Source organism: Andrena cerasifolii, chromosome 4 (genome assembly GCF_050908995.1).
Source record: "Andrena cerasifolii isolate SP2316 chromosome 4, iyAndCera1_principal, whole genome shotgun sequence".
Classification (NCBI taxonomy): domain Eukaryota; kingdom Metazoa; phylum Arthropoda; class Insecta; order Hymenoptera; family Andrenidae; genus Andrena; species Andrena cerasifolii.
In genome coordinates this window covers 14,978,919-14,999,228 of record NC_135121.1, presented here as the reverse complement: position 1 = coordinate 14,999,228, position 20,310 = coordinate 14,978,919, and the positions used below count along the sequence as shown (strand labels likewise).

The 20,310-nt window shown below is 47.2% G+C and overlaps 1 long non-coding RNA gene across 1 annotated transcript in view; it reads right to left on the bottom strand.

Moving 5' to 3' along the window:
* LOC143368420 (uncharacterized) overlaps window positions 1-20,310 on the bottom strand; it is a 131,370-nt gene that overhangs the window by 107,285 nt on the left and 3,775 nt on the right. The window contains exon 2 of the long non-coding RNA XR_013085232.1: window positions 7,825-7,883. This is a non-coding gene — a long non-coding RNA (uncharacterized LOC143368420). The remainder of the gene's footprint in view (window positions 1-7,824; window positions 7,884-20,310) is intronic.

Here is a 20,310-nt window from a genome sequence, read left to right as displayed (position 1 = left end):
CGCGATCGGAGTTGTTGAAGGGGCTGTTCAAGGGGTTTGTTTTCTGTATATGTACTGAGAGAGTGGGTGAGGTGTTTCCTGGCGTTTTTGGCTTGAACAGGTCGATTCCGCTGGGTGATGGAATTGCTATTGCTTAGTCTTTGTGTTTAGGTTTCTTGTGTAAGTAAAAATGATTTGTGGGCAAAGATAGAATTCATGGGAGGATTGCGCCGTGTTGGGTCGAAAATAGGTATTTCTTTGCAAATTTTTGGCACGAAAACGGTTCGACAAATTAATCTGAGGTTTGGCAGGTTATTTTATTGTATCCTCAACTATTGTTCTGAATTTTTGTGTGACAGTGAGAAAAAAGACGTGGCAGATACAGAGAGAGCGTTGGAAAATGATCGGGTGGCCCTGGCGTTGACGAAAAGTACTGTAAGGGTTATCCGAAACACAGAAAGGAAAAGAGATTCTTTATCATTAAGTTTGTAGATAGATAGGGCTCAGACTTACTGTGATTTTGTTTTGATAAAGGAGAGAAGTTTGGTTTCTCTGGAATAGAGATTGTGTTGGGAGTAATGACAGTTTTGTCGAGTGTTTAGTGGAAGATTTAGGATTAATGATGTTTTGGCAAAGAACAGCTATTAACATATTTGAGATTCACTCTTTCCACTGGCACAGAAGATCATTAGAAACTCTCTAACTACGCTTTCGTTATAAGAAGATGGTGAAACATCAGCATTCTGTACAACCCACTTCCTTCATCCTTCGTGCCTGATCCACTTTTCAGAACACTCCCGAAGTATGATAGTTCGCCTGTAATTTTTGATCCACCAGAAGATATTTTTCAACCACTTGTGCGTCGAATCCTTTTAATGGGGGCTTCGAAGTGCCTTACAAATTGGGGCTCCAGTTTTGTTCTCGCTTGGACCACAGTGGCAATCGCAAGCGTGAAAAACGTTCCCTCTGCAATCGTTTCTCGAAACGGGCGGAAATTTCAGAAAGCCATTAACCCTGTCGACCGGTTGAACGACACAAAACAGGGGTTGCGTTGCAGGTATTCACTCGTCCCGCTGTTTTACGATACATTTCGGGTCGAGGAACAATAGAGGTGTAAATCGATGTATTTCGATATCAGAAATTGCGATCGGAGCAAGGTCGTGCGGCACTAGACGAATCTTTATATTCACTTTCGGGGTCACTGTCAAACTCGACGCGCTGCATTTACAATCCCCTATCAGCAGTGGCGGATTTAACAGTGCCGCTGATGAGCAATTCCCGCCTAGGCCCCTGCAAGAGAAGGCCTCCTCAGGGCCCCATCTCAAAAAGAAAATTATGATTACGTATAGGATCCAAACACTACATTTTTTTTCGTACTACTACACTTGGCCTGTTTTTAGTAAACTACCTCTTCATTTCCCCTCCAAAATGGGCCCCTCAGAACGTTTGCCACCTGGGCATTTTTTCTTAAATCCGTCACTGCCTATTCTTCGCCCCTCCACTTTCTCCGAGACATTAAATTTGGGAATAATTTCTGCCCTCCTTTCTTACCCCATTACAAAAGAAACTCCTCGTTCGCAATGAAATAAATGGACACCAAAAAAAACAGATTACACATCCCCTCTTCCCTACATCGATGCTCTTTCGGGACCAAATTCGGGCGCGCATAAAAGCCACAATGACCATGCTGTGTTCCACGCCCTCTTTTCATGATCCACCGATTTTCGTTGCTGAACAAGAGACCAAGCGATATTTCCGCGATATCGCCGAGGACTCTCCGCGATCGTTGCCTGTTTTGGCTCGTCGTAATAAAATTTGCCACGGTCTCCGTGGCTCATATGCATAATCGACGCGAATCGCTTTTACCGAGGGTGCGCGCGCACACACGCCGCGTTAACGATGCCCGACGACGCGTAAAATCAGGGGTGATAATTTGGAATTAACCGAATTAGTATGTTATGGCTTTGTAATTGCGTTACAGCGCTCTGGGTGTGCGCGTGCGCTCGCAGGCGGCCGTGTAAACTCGATAAAAGAAAGTGTTGTTGTGAACTCGCCCGTACAGCGGATTGTCGCTTTTGAAAACGTGTGCGGCTGTTCGAAATTCGCGGGACCACTTGGCTGCGGCCAGCGTGTTATAAATTCGATTATTTCATTAACCTTGTTGGACTTCCACTTTAATTTGCACACCTGCCCCACCGATACACGGGTTTTTTAGCGGTATGTCAACCGCTATTATATTTATGCAAGCAATGTGGAGTGGAAGATGTAATTGCAGACGTGTTCCGCAAGCTTTCGCCATCCTTCAGGTCATTTGCACATCTTACCCTCTGTTTTTGTTATTAGGGAGCGCAGATTGTATAGGGGAGAGCGAGGACAAACGTAACGTCGTCATGAAAGTAACACACCTTCTTCCCCCTCCCACAAACATTTCCAAAACGTTTGCTTTACACAGTTACATATGTATAGTGTCTATTTTATTGTACCGAGTGACGCTGAGCAGTAACACAAATCGTATATTGTGGGCAAACTAAAATTGTTATTTAGATCATTCAGGTAAGTTCCTGCTATTTGTTTTTTTATTTGTTAATATTCGTAGTTAAACTATAGATATTAAACCAATTATTTGCTAGCGCGTTCTTAGATAATGTCTTTAGAAGTTCCTGTACTTGATTTGATCAAGGAATGTTTCCTTTAATGTCAATTTTGTAAAGTTTCGAGTAAATGAAAGTGTGGAGTTAATCAGGTAAATGCAGTAAGTGGTTTAATAAATGTGTCCAGTTAAATTATAGGGGTTTTTGTTGGATTATTGAAAAACCGTCAAGGTGCACTAAATTTTTTTCTTAATATTAATGGTGGTTTCTTCTTTGACTGCAACTTTCAAGTAGTCTCATTCAGAGCTACCTGGGTATATCTTTTTACATCTGTCTGATTTTCCAATAAGAACTCATAATAAGGAGTGCCTTATTATTTATCAAACTGCCAGCCAGTGTTCGGGACGCTTAATGCTCGCTGTCCTGGTTTCGATCAATACTTCCTGCTCAGTAAACAATCCATATTTTATTCCCTGTTACCAGTTACTTAAAAAAGACCTCTTGTACTGCTTCGATAAAGAATAACCTGTTGGAAGTCTGTTTACTGAATACTGTTCGATTAATTTGTGAAAAGCACGGACATTATTCTACTTGTTTATTGTTCAAAATTTCTTTAAGTTGAAGGAATCTAATTTATACAAAGTGTCTATTATCCTGAATATCTTAAACCCCCTATTATCGATCGTTTTCAAATAATTCACCATGCTTATGAATATTTCATCCTTTAGAATGAAATCGCGGTCCATAAGCATCTTCTATTATTCATTTCGGTCATAGAATGTTACTGAATGTACTTCGTCGCCTCGGACTCGAAACTTTGTAGCTCTCAAAATTAATGCACATTTCGAGAAGAAAGTGTAAACAGAAGTAGACAAGATTTATGAGATTCGCTTCTTTACTTTATTTAATATGATTTCTAAAGCAATTTTATGATTCTACTTGATCGTGGAAATCAGATCTGAATGAGAAACGTTTCAAGGCAAGTTTCCCACAAAACAATAAAGCTATCACTCAGCGTAATGAATTCTTTAGTTTCGTGTAAGCTAAGGAGATCGTAGAACTTAAGTACAATTGGAAGCTGGGAACGTAATCGAGTTTGAAAGCGACTTGTACGTCGATCTGCGAATCTCCGGGGCAGAACCCTTAACGAGAGTTTGAGAAATGTTACATACGTCCGGGTCAATCGAGGGTGAACCGTTTCATCTTAGGCAGATGTCGATGTGGGACAGGAGAGTTGTAACGCTAATCCTTCGTCTCTGGGAACTTCCTGTGACTAATCGCGGGTTTCTGCGATCCTTGGGAAGTTCTATCGTGGGAACAGCGAAGTGTCATACACTTCGTGAATTTCCTATAAAATATTACTTTTTCGAGTGCACTGAACCGAGCTGCACCGAGTGGTTATTCATCTTCAATTGCCCCAAGCCCATCAAAATCAGAATATTAAAACGAGTAACTTCTAATTTGCCAGTAGCTACATAGTTTGTAATTAAAGGGAAGCGTTTGTGATCTAGAGTCTCTCTGCGATCTGGAGCTATTAAGGAAGTGGGTGGTACAAGTTCATCAAGAAAAAAGATCTGCACGAGCTAACTGTTTAAGTGAATAGCCAAGTGAAGTGAGCAAGATAAGCGTTAGGGATGCAACGAGACATTATTTCTATTAACGAAATCGAGCTTCAGCGTCACTAGTAGTATACAAGAATAATCTACTTCGTGGTTTGAAGTAGCAATTTTAGAGTACACTGAAATAATTGTACTCCCATTTATACCTGCAAGTAGTATGGAACTACAAAGACTCTAAAAGAAGCCTAAATTAAAAAATAAAGATTCGAAAGATGCAGGAATATAAACCTACGTACACAAGAACACCAGCCTCCAAACGTTGCAATGATCTTCACGCATATCAAATGAAACGTTCAGGTATTCCTCAAGCAAAGCCACATAATTCTCAGAAATCAGCGTCCACCAAATTAAACAGAATATTTCCTCGAATCTGTAAGAGAAACCTCAAAGCACGGGTTGACTATGCTGTGAAAAAGTGGACCAATTTAATACCAATCGCTCGTCACCGCGGAACGCGTACGCGCCAGAGGCGCCGGCGAATAGAAACTTGGCTGGGCAAACAACTCGCGAGCAAATTGTAACCAGCAACCGCGAATAATGTATTGGGAACAAACAAAAAAAAAAATAGAGAGGAACTGAAGGACACGAGCCGAGGGATTTAATATAACCATCGTCGGTCGCATTGAGTAGGCAAACGAGCACCGATACTCGGCGAACACCTCTCCCTCGACGCGCTGCCGCGCAGACGAGAAGCTGGCCCGATAATTGAAGCGCGAAAATCCTTCGACACCTCGCCTCTCCTTTAATCAGAGACGCTCAAAAGGATCCCCGGTGCTCGACGGGGAGAGGAGCCGGCCCGATGAAATTCACAGAACCGATTCTTATTCCTGGAGGAAGAGGCGAGAAAAGCCCACACCCGCCCACCCGTCCGGCTCTCAGGCCAGCCGTTGGCCCGGAGTTCCTCAGCCGCGGGTTTCAGGAGGCGCAGAAACCCCTTTGATGTCGAACAATCGGCATAGCCGTGGATGATCGCGCTCGTGGGCGTGGAATTCGGCGCCTGACGAGTGACCACTCGTGGAATCGCGACGAGTGTCTACCGAAAGCAAAGGGAAACACTCTTTCCGCGTCGTTTGGTCGTTTCAGCAGGTGATCGCTGCGCGTCGAGGGGTACACGGGCTCGGGGGATGGCGGCCAGAGCCGTGCTGCCGCGGCGGCCGAGAGGATGGGGCCGGGACAGCGGAGCGGGCGCCGGGGGGAGGCTGAAAGGGGGACGAGAAAGAGAAAGGGGTGGAAAACAATTAAGGGAAGGCGAGGAGAGGGCGCCTTGTATGATAATGCGTTGTAACCTCCAGCAGAGGAGGAACGATACGATGAAGAAGGAGGTGGAGACGACGACGACGACGACGACGACGACCACCGCGGGAGGTGGAGGAGCAGGTTGTCGAGGATGAGGCCGGATGAAGTACGGGAATGGAGGGGCGGCCGCGAGAAGGGGGTTGGCGGAGGTCGTGGTTCTTACTTTGCATTCCTTTGTGTGTCCTCCTGAGCCCTCCATCCACCCTACTACCCAGCCGCGGTTCGTCCTCCTTCCTCTTCAAGCTTGAACTAACGCCCGAGGTTTTAATGCACTTGTCTACTCCACATACCGTTCATAAAGACATATATGCCGTCTGTTGAACGAGTGGGCCGGAGGACCGATTCTTGGAAAGAGGAGCGAGACAGAGGGAAAGAGATGGGGGATGGAAAGATAGAGGAACGGGCTGCACGTGGAAGAGGGCGTGGGGCGGCAAGGGGGCGCGCAGAGGATAGGGGGTGGAAAAGGGAGACGGGCCGCGCGGTCGGTGCGCGAAGAAGAGGGTATACGGTGCCCGGCAAAAGAAGAGCCACGAGAAAGAGGACGGGTGAGCGTAACGATATGAAATGCATTTTAAATTCTAAGCATCCGCCCGCGTCATGGAAAGACCTCGGCTCTTTGCTCGCATAATCCTACCGGCGATGTACAAAAGTCGAAAAAGAACGGCGGAGAGCGCCGAAGAATTAAAGTGTACTGGTCGAATCAGACCTTTTCCGGGTGCCACCGCGGCCTGAGGGCAAGAAACTTTCGTCCGGCATCCCCTGCCAATGAGATTTAACTTGCAACTCGTTGTTACATGCCGATTTTCATTGCAGCAATACAGTTGATACACATCGTGTGTTTGTTGCTGAGATAGAGATGCAACGTTTGGGGGTTGATAGAGGGTGTTAAAGGGATAGTAAGAAATTTTTCGAAGGGGCTCGCGAGAATTTTGGTTAAATGTTTTGAAATGAAGTTGGGAGGAAAATGAACCTTTATACTCTAGGGGTTGCACAGGTCGGTGCAAGAGTAGCTAATATATTTGTTTGTTGGAAAGCATTAATATATTATTTTAGACGTTTTATAGACATTATAGTAGTGTCACTGCATACTGTTGCTATGGATATGTATTTAATTGTTTATTGATTATAAGATAAAAAACTTGTGGCACTTCTCTAAACTGATTGATTTTTGTAAACCAAAGCAGGGTATTCAAAGATACTAGGAATATTATTACACAAGGAAATATAAATGTAGATGTCATGATGATCACGTAACACAAAACCAACATCGAAACAAAAGCACGCATACGTGGCAGTGGATGTCAAAGAATTATTATCAGCATGTATTTTAATATTAAAGATGTATCAGTTACGTGTAAGGAAGTATTAATGTAGGTACGAATTAAAAGATGGAAAGAGTAAACCACAAGTATGTCCACTGGAACATTTGCTGTTTCAGTCAACAAGTTTCATCAACCCTCGAAATTCGTACCGACAAGCTGTTTACATCCCCCCAAAATAGGTCAATAGAAAATATTCAAGCGTCGAAGGGACAAGTGGAGCCGGAACATTCGCAACAGGAATTGCGAAACTTCACCGCGTGTCAGAAAAGTGGAGAGCCAAGCACGAAAGGAACAGAGGAGGCAAAGTATCAAAACATCCAGACAGCTTTAGCCAACGAATTCCTTTGCGCGCGTCAGATACATGTACATTCCGCTCGCGTGTGTCAAGGCGATACATATTTCATCGAATATAAATACTTGCACCCTCGTTTCTTCACAGTCACCGTAATCAATATGCATTCACTTCTCGCGGGGATTTTTTTTGGTCGCTTAATTTCATGCTTGCCACGCGCGCGATGATTTCCCGTCAATTTCCAAAGAACGAACTACCGTAGCTCGACAATTCGGTTCCGGGACTGTACTAGTTTAATGGAAACAAGATTTTCAATATTCTACAAACGTGCTCCTTCAAATATTAGGCAGGCTCGCGATTGCTGATAAAGCTATTGGAAACACTCGAATCCTCAAATCTTGAGAAATAAAAAAATGCCCGACGAGAATAACTCTTGAGTGTATAATGGGGTAGGGGATGGTTTATGTAAAATTCTGAAATTCCTCGTTTTGCCAAAAATTGAGCATAGCTTTGCCTTGCGAAAGGAACTAGTTATCTTTTAAATGATTAAAGAAAATACTGATATAATGCATATAGAAACACGATGGAAGAATTAGCTGACAGTTACATATCGAGGCATATTCTTGCGTCCTTAATCCTCGCAACTTAATTGCCAATTCATACACAAACATCGAGGAAAGTAATTCTGTAAAATGTTTTCACTGTTTAATTATAGATCGACTCACCACTTGTGCCCGAGTATCCGCGCATCGGCCAGCACTCTGCTAGGGCGTCATTCGTCAATCTAGAAAAACATTAAAAAAAGAGCATTTGAAAAGGCCCGTGTCGGAGGGGCGCGCTTTATTTCTACCGCGGCACGGTTAAAAATCCGTTAAACTGTTTAATTACGATGCAACAAGGTCAAGAGCAGCGGCATCGGAATTTATAATAATTTCGATTTTATCGAAAGCATCGCACATATTTCACTGAGCCGCATAAATTAATTTTGACGCCCGGCCGAGTCGGGTAGTTTTAATTAATTTCAAGTAATTTCTATTATTAAACCGTGTCACCATCCGTATTATGCAGTCGGTGACCCCCCGTTCCGGCCGGCCACTTCATTAAAATCCGCGAATATTTATACGAAACAATAACAAAACGCTGAATGAATGGGGACGGGCACAATGACGCGATAACGAACGGGCCCCGATTATCGAGACCCTGTTACCGATTGTGCGCGACACCGGCTCTCGTTGCTCGTTCCGCGGTGCACGCGTGAATGCAACCGATTCGCGCTTCGAGCATCACTCGCGACTCATCCAAGGAGAAGAAGTAGGGACGAACGGGTGAGTAATTTTTCCCATTTGTTTTTTTTTTCTTCAGAAAGGCACCGTCTCACACGCGCCCCGGAATACAATGGCGAGGGGTAGGGTTACGTTGTACGAACTGGTACACGCCGATTCAAAGGAGAGAGACGCGCGCTGCGGGAAGAAAGAGGAGCGTGGAAATCCTTTTCATTCGGGGAAAAGAAAGCGGGCGCGAGATTCGCGCTTCATTCATGGGCCAAGTCTATGGGGCGAAAAAGGGACTTCTTCTTCGAAATGTAATTAGCATGTCTTCGCACAACGGGCCAGACAATGCTGCCGTTTAATTAGTATGCGTCTCCGCGCCGAGTCCGTTCCTTCCCATCCCTCTCGCCGCATCCTCCCTCGTCGCTGCACGCAACCCCCGCCGTTGTGATACGGTGGTGTCCTTTACCCTCCCGCGGCGTAGACGACAAACGTACGTATAACGTGCTAGAACGTGCACACCCTCCTCGCGCAAATGCACCAACGAACCGTGCACGTGTGTGTTGACGCATCGCACGTTACCGCACACCGCACGCGTGTCAATACGCGCGTACGCAGCACGTACCCGGCGGTCGCGCGTCCGATCGCGTCGCTCCTATCGAAAGACAGAACCACCCTGTTCGCGCGTCCTCTCCGCGCCGATTTAAACCGATTCCCATGTAGGATAAATAGGGGAAAAGACGGGAAACGCGTCTCGCCCGTTTCGGCGGGCCACTCGAATTTTCCGTTCAGGGTTCTGTGTAGTTCGCTGGGCTCGGCGCGAGTTGGCGGTGGAAGGGTGGAAGTTCGTTTCCTCTGGCATCGCTGGGGCTATCAGGGAACTGAAGAGTACCGATGGTGCATGCCGCGAAAAATATGGTCATTTCGTTGGAGTGATGACGTATGAACATTTGTCTGATGATAGTCAGGTGTGTCCGCATCGATTTAAGGATTCCATAATAATCCAAGGTAATTGCAAGCTCGCTACGAATCGATAGATAGCAGACGGTTATCTGCGGATCACCCTTGCAGGGGCTAGAAAATGCGGAGCCAATTTTGCACGTCACGCGCAGCCTAGCGACGCTGAAATATCCTTACATGCGTACTATAATTAACGCGATCTTGACGTAAACAGGCTGCTACGACCGCGGTGCGCGTTATTGAATCGTTACTTTTTGTTGCGGCGAGAACTGACCCCCGCGGCCGCGGTGTTCCCACGCTTCGAAGACTGCAGCTTAATGTCAGACACCGTGCAGCGAGCTGCTAGATGACGTGACGCGCGACTGTGACGCATTAACGCGACACGTCGATTCGCAATTACCGTGCGAGAATCCGTTCGCATCCTCGAGACAATTGCAGGGGCTGGCGAAGGACACCAATTGCTGTTGAGCCAACGACAGAAAGCTGCGCGACTTCCGGGACGGTAATATCTGGCGTTAGATCGAGCGGCGTGCGCAATCATGCGTGATAAGCAGCATCGTTATCAAAGGAAAACATGAAAGCCTCTTTAGAGGCAGATAGAGAGAGAGAGAGGAAAGAGCGAATAGAAAAGGAGAGGGGATGAGACAGAGAGGGAGAGACCGTAGTAATCAGTTTCTAGCCGCAGTGAATACTAAGAAACATAATTAGGCTACTCGCCACTTCCTTTGCAATTTAGACTGCAAGTATCAATTCCTTGCCTTCGTCGCAGTGCCAACAGTTTGCTTCGCACCGCAGTACGGGCGACGCTCGAGGGGTGGTGAAAAACAAAATTGCCAACGAATGTGACAGAGCGAATCGATGGTGAGTGTTTACAGTCCACCAGCGTGTTACCCTCCGCTCTCAAATCCCACATTAACATCCAAAGGAATTCTCAATGACACAAAGCCTCTCGCTGCCTATTCACCCTAAGCTCAAACGTTTACACAAGCCATCTACGCCATCGCTTTTCAATCCCGGCGATCGCTGGCGGTGGCAAAAGAAGGTCGCGGCATAATGCAATAACCCCAACGCGGCTGGGAATTTAATTGCGAGGAAAACGAGTGCCGGCTCCGGGGGCAACGACACCCCGAAATCGCGCGATCTGGGTCAATGCCACGATTTAACGCCACCAGCCTTTCCGGGCGGGATCGAACGAATATTGAAATTGCGGGGACGCAACGAACTTTTGCATAATGAGTTCGCGGGCGGCGCGACCGCGGGGGCAACGCGTGCACGTATGTACACGCTGACGCACACCGGCGCCCCCCCCCCTCCCCTCCCCTCACCCCTACGAAGGCCAGCTACGCGCATGAATATTTTCATTTGATTGCGTTAATTAAACTGGCTGCCAGCCGATGACCTTTGAAGTTTACCGGCACGCGACACGCGCACACTAATTACCGATATTATTAATTGCAACGCGTTTCCCATTTTCGGACGGCGACCGCCGCTGGTTGTTTTTCGTGGCCGCGGCAAGATAATTGAAGAAGCGCGGGAGCATCGAGCCCAGCGGCAATGAAGGGAGGCTGTTTTTTTCCCCACTCCCGAACCGAAAGCTCTAATTTACTTGCAGTCGGAGCTCGGCCACCAATCAAATACACTTCTACTTGGAATTTTCAGTTTTTTAATTAACTCCCGAGCCCTTCGACGCACTACCGGCCACTGCGCGCGTCCCCGCACGCAGGGTGGCTCGAAATTCCGTGGTAATGTTCTAATGGACGCGTTTGAACTGCACAAGGGAACAAAAGTACAAACTCTTCTCGCGTATAATAAGACTTGGAGAAATGTGTGTTCCAGATTTATTTCCAAGACTTATTAATTAATAATAGACTTCTCACTATATGTTCCAAGTGCGATAACTTCGGCTCTATCAATTTTATAGTATCGCGTTTCTATGCGAAAGGGTGTATATCCAAAGTGGCAATAATTAAGAAAAACAAAAATGATGCTAGAACCTAAAACTGCCCCAGTAACACGGTAACCTTCCCTGGAAAAAGAAGTCTAATGAATATCGTCTTTCTCTTGATCCGTACTCCATCGGAGAATTGATTTTCTTGCGATTAGCGGAGGGCAATTAGCGGCTGATAGCTGTCGCGTGTAGGTCGCGGTAAAAGTGATTTTTATCGAGGGAAGAATATTCTGCGGTCTGTTTTTAATTGTCAACGGAAGTGGAAGATTGCCGGGTGACTGATAAAGGCGATTTCTCAGCGTGTGACGCGCGTAAGGCGATTAGAGTGTCCTTACGCGATCGCGTCCCCTAATCAACGCCCGACAACTACACCGCTTGCCCGCGCGCAGCGCTGCAGCCCGACCGTGCATTTCCGGGACCCGTCTATTCCAGCATTATTCCTGATTTTCCGATGCAAATTTCATGCCCAACGATATCAAAATAAAAGTACGGAGAACATTTTCAACTGGGAATCCTTTCAACATTATTTTCCCCAATTAACTCGCGAAATTGTAAAAACGAACGCGTAACTCTGATACCGAGCGCGGTAAGAATTTCTACGAATTCGGTGATTTTTTTCCGCCCGGTTTTCCGACCATGTCAATGAATAATAAAATGATTTCCCTTCCGAATAATATTTATTTGGTAACCGAATATTTTTGTCGGCGTGAAATAAATTTCCACGCGGTTTCGATCTCAGGGGGACAAAATAACGCGCATTAAAAAACGGTCATGGGGGGGTTGGTTTGTGGGAGGGAGAGAGGATAGTCTCACGGTGATAAATTCTTTCGACGCAGGGATTCCGTCGCTGGTTACACCCAATTTTCGTCTCGCTTTCGAGCTCTCACACCATCGCTTCCTGTTTCTCCATGCGACCAGCCAACCAGCGACGTTAGGGCGAAGCACTTACGGCACAATGAGTATGCAAATAGGCCGGCATTCGGCTACATTTGTTTCAACGAGCTTAGGAGGCCGCCCGCCCTTCCCTTCCTCCATCGCGCGGCGGTTCCTTCGCGGAGGGTCATAAAAGTCTACCGCGTAGCCTCAAATCTTTCAAAAACAAGGGGAGCTGCCCTTTACCCTCCTCCACTTTTATTGTCACGATTTCATTTTCACGGCTATGCTGCGTGAATGGTGTTTGCGAGACGCCGTCGCCTGCCGGCAGATATTTTGTTTAAATATCTTGGACTCCGAGGACGAACGAGAAGACTTTACGAGGGTTGCTCAGAAGTGGGGGTAAAAGTGTGAAGAAAGTCGCCTGGATTTTTCTTTTCAGTATTTTCTCAGCATTACTGTGCTAATACGTGCATCTGGGTTTAGTTTTCTAGCGTGCTGTTATGTACTTGGTTCCCAAGATGATGGTTTCGATTGGAACATGTGGTTTGACAGAAGTGTCTATTAAAAAGTAGCTATTAAATTCCTTAGAGTATCAGAACCACTATTTTATTTAATGGGGAAGAATTTGCTGAGAAATATATGCTTGAAAATTCACGGCTCAGAATGAAACAAGATATTCTGCTTTCATATCAAAGAACGGTTGTGAAGTGAAATAAGTTAATGAAACGATAATAAATATTGTATTTTTTTTTTAGTTTTCTGGCAACGATGTCGTCAGTCACTGAACAACCTTCGTTTACCTTGTCCTCTCTGTACTTGACACGAATCTAGCACTTGTCACCGGTGGTCAGTAAATTCAATTATTGGTATCGATCGTAGGTCTTAAACCAAAACCAGACTCAGCCTAACAGGATAAAATTGATTCGGGTCCGTATAATTAAAATTCTACCCTGTACGGCTATCTTTCAAACACCATTCCCGAAGCTCTAGTTTCTACTGCAGTGAGACGTCAATTACCAGAAATTCGATTCAATAATTTATCAAGTCTTCTTGTTTCGTTTGAATAATACTAAAATTAACGCGTCAACGTATTAAGATTGTAGCTCAAAACTATAACTAAATAACTGATTCACGCATTCCTTCCTACATAGTTCGCAATTCCCGATTTCCAAAGATGATTTAATCGCCTCCGCACCCCCAAGAGTTTGTTCGAAACAATTGCAGCTCCCAGCGACAGATCGAAACGAGATTTTCCTCGAAACAAAAGCTGCCTCACCCGAATCTACTCGATTCGTATGCAATCTGCCTCGCGACTTCTTTACATCCCGCGAGATTAGGCCCGACAATCGCTCCCCGACGAAACTTTCGGCTCGCGTGGCGTACACCCCGATGACGAGGAGACGTTAAGATGCGTCACGGTGCGGCAGTCCAAAACTTAGCAAATCCTGACAACGGCCGCCATTTGGGAATGCCTACCAGGGTCGTTGTTCCCGACACTTGCCAAGGCATAACGCGGAATAGCGATTCTGAAAGCTTAGCAGCCCTCGATGCAACGAAACGCGTTTGGAAGCTTGCCTAATCGTTCGATCTTTCGCCGCGTTGCCGTGAGTGGCAAGATATCGGCACGGGAAATCGGTGAGTTCGAATTTTAAGGTGAAACGTGCGTTTCCATATGCTACTTGTCATATTTCTCTTCAATTAAATTGTGGAACGTATAAAAGAACTCAAGAGTCTTGTATTAGTAAAAGCTGATATGTAAATTTCCTTTCATTTCTTCCATAATGCTTTGGATTTGTATGCCTCCTCTGTTTTAACTCGACTCAATTGAAACGAATATCTCGCCCCATTTTACGCTCACAATGACACTAAGGAAAAAATTAACCGAGGGCTAATTGCTGATATAACAGTGTTGAAATGGATGTGTCACGTTGGGGAGCGAATCAACAGCGCTGCCAGTTCCAGTGATATGATAATAACAATCGCGCGCCTACAATGGATCTGAGAACTCGGAGTTTAAGTTAGATTTTCTCGCGGCGCGTCTCTTAATCAAGGCACAATACAAAAGTGTCGCCGCGAGTCACTTTGCGTCCGACGTTTCGCGGAACGTGGCGGAAAGTTAACCCCGAAAACAGAGCCGAAGTTTCACCGGCGAAGTGAACGAGAACTTCGAGGAACGCGTCGCACCCCGTGGGGATTCCTAATGGCGGAATTCTGAGATTTCATTAAGCAATGCTCGATCGCGGTTAAGCTCGCGATGCCTGCCTCGAAAAAGTTCCACGGCCCTCGTGTAACGGAGATTTGACGTGATCCTCGTGGCAAATTAGTTTTAGAGAAATTAATTAAGAACCGAAGCACCACGGACGAGGAGAACCAAGATCACTGACGATGGAGACGCGAGCCTAAACTCTGGAAAACCGAGTACTTGTCTTCTAGTAAAAGAATGAAGAAATTCTTAATTTCTTTTTATTTTTTCAAACGATCGCTCAGTATTTAGCCTCGAGATTTCAGCACTCTTATCTCTAAAAGAAATGTTGTGATACTCGAATTCCCTATGAGACAGGGCAAATTAGAAGCACATCTGTCACCACAAACACTGGTCTCTTCATACCATAAAAACATTGAAGTCCCATTATCTGAAAACTTTCACTAGTAAAATCAGCCTGCTACGAACAGACCAAGTGACATTTCAAACGTATGTACTTTGCATTCGATATCAATTAACTCCCCGTTAAATTCGAACCCACGTTATTTGTCCTCCGCAAAGCTCATTGAACGAGAAATTATTTGAAGCGACAGAAAACGCCAGAAGCCACGTATTCCAGTGTCTCGATGCTAAGGAATGTAGAAACGGCCTGGAATACAGCGGAAGGTTACCAAGTGGAAGAACGATACGAGCTGACGTGCCGCGAAGAAAGATTCGCATGAATTTATCGCTAAAACCGAACGGAAGCTTTCGCGTGTGCTCGCAGACGCCGAGGCACGGTTAACGAACCGGTGAACGATCGCGAGCGTTAAGGAGCCTGTGCCGTGTGGGAATGCGTAGTCCATTCTCTCGCTGACAATACATCCATTTGATAAAAGTCACTCGATCCCCCTTTTCGACGGGGAACAAATATTGGAAGGAGTGCTCGCGATAAGCGTGAAACTCTGAATTCGAGGCTGTCGTAGATTATGCTGGCGTCGGCGTGGTGTGCACGCGTGCACGTACACGCACACGCGGATCGGTCCGCTTTACGAGGCAGATGTTGATAACGGGCGACAGCGACAGAGACGGGGACAGTGACAGCTGCCCCCTATTGTTCGACACGTTCGCTGATTATAGGTCAAAGGCCCCTTACGAATCGAAGAATTGTCGAAGGAAGGGCTCGAAACACTTTTTCTAACGCGCGAAACTCGCGACCGATCCCGCGCTGATCCGTGGAACAGTCAATGCGACGATAACGATCATTCACGTTGGAGAAGCCTAAAACATGTGGATCTCGAAACGACAGCCTCTAATAATTTTCTTGAAAGACTCTTCGTTGACTTGAAAAGAAGACAAGCTACGAAGAAGCCTTCGTGGATAATCAACGTCCCACTTCCACATAGTTTCTTCCAAATATAACGAGTAGAAAGTATTACTTGCAGGTAATTTAACGGAGCTTCCGTTCTCTGGTTCCCTGGTTAACGAACCTGTCGAAATGTGACAAGGAGAAATAATTCTCGGTTCGAAACGGAGACGCCTGGCTAAATTATTGAAGAGCGAAAAACAACTCGAGTTTTCCGTTCGCGATGAATAAACCAGCGGCGGTGGTGGAATCAATTTAACAATGGTGGAATCGGGCATTGGATTATCGATCACCGCAAATAATTTTCTTCATTGAAACTCTATGGCCATGCAAGGAATTGGCTCGAGTTGTCGGGCGCGAACCGTCCGGCTACAATTGTCTGACCCGGCACGTCTGTTACTACTAAGGGGAATTCGCTGCTGTGTAACGGCGTCTGGAAGTGCTCTCTCTGTGCGCGGTTCGCGATAAATATTGAAGATAAACGAGTGAAAGTTGTGAGATTACACTGTTCATAGACAGGTATTGTAGAAACTCCTCGGTCAAAAACGATTTCTGAGCTTCACGGACTGTAACAGAAATGGTTGAAGAATTCAAGGGAGAATCAGTTGTGACAGCAGATGGGACACAGAGTACCGGTCTTTCTATTAGCTGACACCATAATTTCGATGGATTATCGGACGTTCAATGCGGCACTTTACGACGGACGAAAATCGAGCGGCGATAAACGCGATGCGCATCGGAGATCGAGACTGTAGCGAAAGACTCCCGACGGAGGGGACGTGGAGTGACGAAACGGGGATGGAAATGATTACCGAAACGTCACGCGTCCCTATTCTTCCTGGGTGTCGCGGCAACGCGCTTGTTCCCGTGCTAATTAATCGTTGTTACGGTGCTCCCATCCCTTTTTTTTTTCTTCATTTTGTGTCGAGTCGCGCGGAACGGTTTTTTGTCACTCGACACGGCTAGCTATTGAAATTCCAGCCCCGTGGAACAGTCGTCGCGTAACTAAAGTCACTCTAACTTATTGTTAGTCTAATAACAAAAATGAATGGTAACATAGGATAAGAAGCTGTCGATCGTGCGAGTTCTTTTCTGTTCCCTTGATGATTCTAGCGTTACACGAGAACGAAGAAATAATTTTTTAACGAGACAGGTGTCGGCAAGCAGCGAAATGAGAACTTGCACGATCAACGTGACACGATAAGGAAACAAAAGGATGAAAAAGAAATAAATAAAAACGCAACAGAAATCATAAATTGTATTTCATAATAAGGATTTAGGGCAACGAAAGTGAAACACCAGTTGCACATACACACACACACACAAACACACACCGTCATAAAGCGCTGCTCATTGACAATCGCGATGAATAATGGAGGGATCAATTAAATCTCAATTGAACACCGACCAATAATACGAGCCGCTGCTCTTTTCAGCCCTGCTCGATAAACGAACGCAATTTTTTTGCTCTCTGTTAAACACCGGGAGCGTGTTCATTCAGCTCGATAAACAGCACGCAATCACTCCCGAACAACGAATTCGTGCGCCAAGGCGGCTTCATTAAAATTACAATCCGCGGGCCCATTGCGAGCTTTCACTATAACGATTCTTTCGCCGACGAATTTCAACGATGCTCTTTAATAGACTCGGCGATACTGATGATCCGATTCGTCGGCAGGCATGCGAATTTCCATTGAACTGTTTCATTACGACGCACTTAACGATCGTCTGCGAAAGTGAATGACTCCAACGACCCTCTCGCGAACGGCCCCCACATTCTAAGAGGGTGTCCGATGCTTGTAAAAATCTGTTCGACGAGGATCGACGAACTCGACGAATGGAAACTCAGTACAGCCGAGTCCTTAACGTTCCTAGACCACAGAGACGATCGACCAACGTCCCTCCTAACGATACACACAGGTCGACCAAAGATAATCCCAGGATCGTATTCAGATATATCACCAGAACCACTTGAACCCGTCCGATCGGTGAGCACAATATCAACAGACAGACGGTCACGGTGTATTACCTTATTTTCGACGCAGCCACGTTATCCGGATGATAAAAAAAAAATTACACGTGTCACACTGTGCCACCGGGTAGAGTATAACACACGGGCTTGTGTACGAAACAGTCGGGGTCGCACGAGATAAGAGGTTACGTAGGAACACAGTCGAGCAACAGTCTCAGTCGAAGGTCGACGAAACACTGGACCGACGTGACGAAGAAGCAGAACGTTCTGCCGCCTTCTACCGGGCGGCAGCCTCACAATGTCCTAGCACACTGTACTCGATCTTCGCGGTACTGTCCGGTCATCTTCGCTTCATACGATCCCGCGCATCGTTCATCCACGAGGGGAGAAAGAACCCGTTACGTGTTCGAGACTGTCCACGAGCGTTCCCCCGTCATGATAACCGACATCGACGACGGCCACGATGAATGGCCAACGGCGACGACACACAGGCCCCTTCTCGCTCCGTTCCCCAAGGTTCACGCGTCCAGCACTGGCAACAATCACCGTCCTTCACCGACTCCGGGAACGTCTCGCGGCAGCGCGACCTCACCCCCGAGCACCTCTATCCGAACCCTCGTGCACCAACTTCGCGTACGCGTCCGTTGCACGATGTTTGGATCCCTCGTGTCCTTAGGGCGCACGTACGTAAGAGCACCGGTGGCCGAGCGTATCGTTCCTGGCCGTACGCGCCGGTGTACGCGTGCATGTATCCACCAATGTCCGCGTGTTCGTTAGCACGATCATGTGCAGGTTCGGCGTGACTGCGGTACGGCCCGGTTAGCTCGGCAGAGTTGTGCGAATGCGAGTAGGAGTGTTGGTGCAGTGTACGGGTTTTATATATACATATAGTATTTGGCCGTGCGCGTGCGTTCACATGTGTGTATGTATGTGTATGCGGTCGTGTACATGTGCGATTCGTCGGGTTAAGTGTATGTGGTATGTATGGCACGCGTGTATGTGTGTAGGTGCAAGCGACGCGGGAGCGCGCGCGCGCGCGCCTCTACGGTGGTTATATTACAAGGTGTACGCGTCTTAAGTGATTTCGGCCTGGCTGGTCGGCCCCGGCAGCTCCGTATGATGAGGCCGCCGCTTTGCTACTGACAGACCTAAAGACCACCCTAACCCTGCAGTCGGGGGCGAGGGGTTCCCCACCCACGTCGTGAGCGGGCGAGAGAGAGACCACCCCTCCGCCGCCAGGGACTGGGGCGAATAAGCAACCCTTAGCACCCGATGCCACCTCCACGGTGGCGGCGCAAACGCACTCCTGCCTCCGAGGGTAGTCTTATCCCCACCATTTCTTCCCGTAGGAGCGAGACTACCATCCCCCCACCGACCTCCAGCCGGTCCAGCACTGCCACCACCATAAAACCCCTATATCCCGCGACGCACGCCGCTCCACGCCGCCGCTGTCGTTTCTACCCCTCCAGCCGGACTACGACGTCGAGAAGAACCCTTTCCAGACCCACCACCGACGGATCCCCTTCTTCTCGGCTCTCCTACGCGCGGCTTCTAGTCGGAGAGTCGTCTTAAGATAAAAACACGGACGATGGGGTTTTGCAGTTAACCCACTCACCCTCGCGCTCCAATCCCTACCACCCGGCTGACTTTTCTTTCCACCTCCCACCACCTCGTTCCACTACCACTATCCCCTTCCCTCTTCGATACAAAGCTACCCCTTCTTCCCAGCCTCTCCTCTTTCTCTCTCTCTCTCTCTTTCTCTCTCTCTCTCTCTCTCTCTCTCTCTCTCTCGCTCTCTCTCTCCCTCTTTCTTCCCTTTTCTATGTACTAGCCCTTGCAAGCAACCACGACCCACCCCTCGCTTTAGCCATCTCGGTGGTCTTTCTTGTTCCCTCGATCGCGCTTTCTCCCCGACCCGACTCGGGATTTTCGATTCTTTCGCGGGCAACCTTCAACCCTCTACTCCCCCGCCCCTCCACCGCGCCCCTGCCAACCCCTTTTTTCCTCTCCTCGGTCGACCGATACATCGCGTGTCGACCTGCTCGACGTTATCATACCGTTCACCCTCGGAACACACATATCCCCCACCTCAGCCTGCCAGACTCCTACCAACGAGAGACGACAACAACGGGAACGACCTCGTGCTTTTTCATAGGGTCGGTATATGTTATTGTCACTGTGCTGTTTGATTTTTTTGGTGGAAGACTTTTTTATGCGCATCGATCTTTGACGCGTACCTATCCTGCCCTGGGGTCGCGGCAGCGTGACGCGACCGGTAAGATCACTTTCGCCCCCGTTCCTTCCGGACAGGACTTAGCGGCACGAGGACTTCGTGGTTCGGGAGATTTTTCTGGAGTCGATTTCTCGGGCAGTCGTGACATTCGTTCGAGTAGAGGTGAAGGATTCGAGACTCTTGGGATGTAATTATACTGGACATGACGAGGGGCGGTTGGAGTTGTAGGGCAGGTTTAAAAACCTGGGGCGGAGGTTCGCGAAGAGTGTTGCAAGCTGGTTCGAGGAATGAACGAAGGGTGAAAGTATCTGGCTTCGGTGGGAGCATTGTCATGCAGTTCATAGCGATGCGAAAGATGAAATTGACGTTGGATGACAGAGAAACATGAAATGTCGACCACGATTTA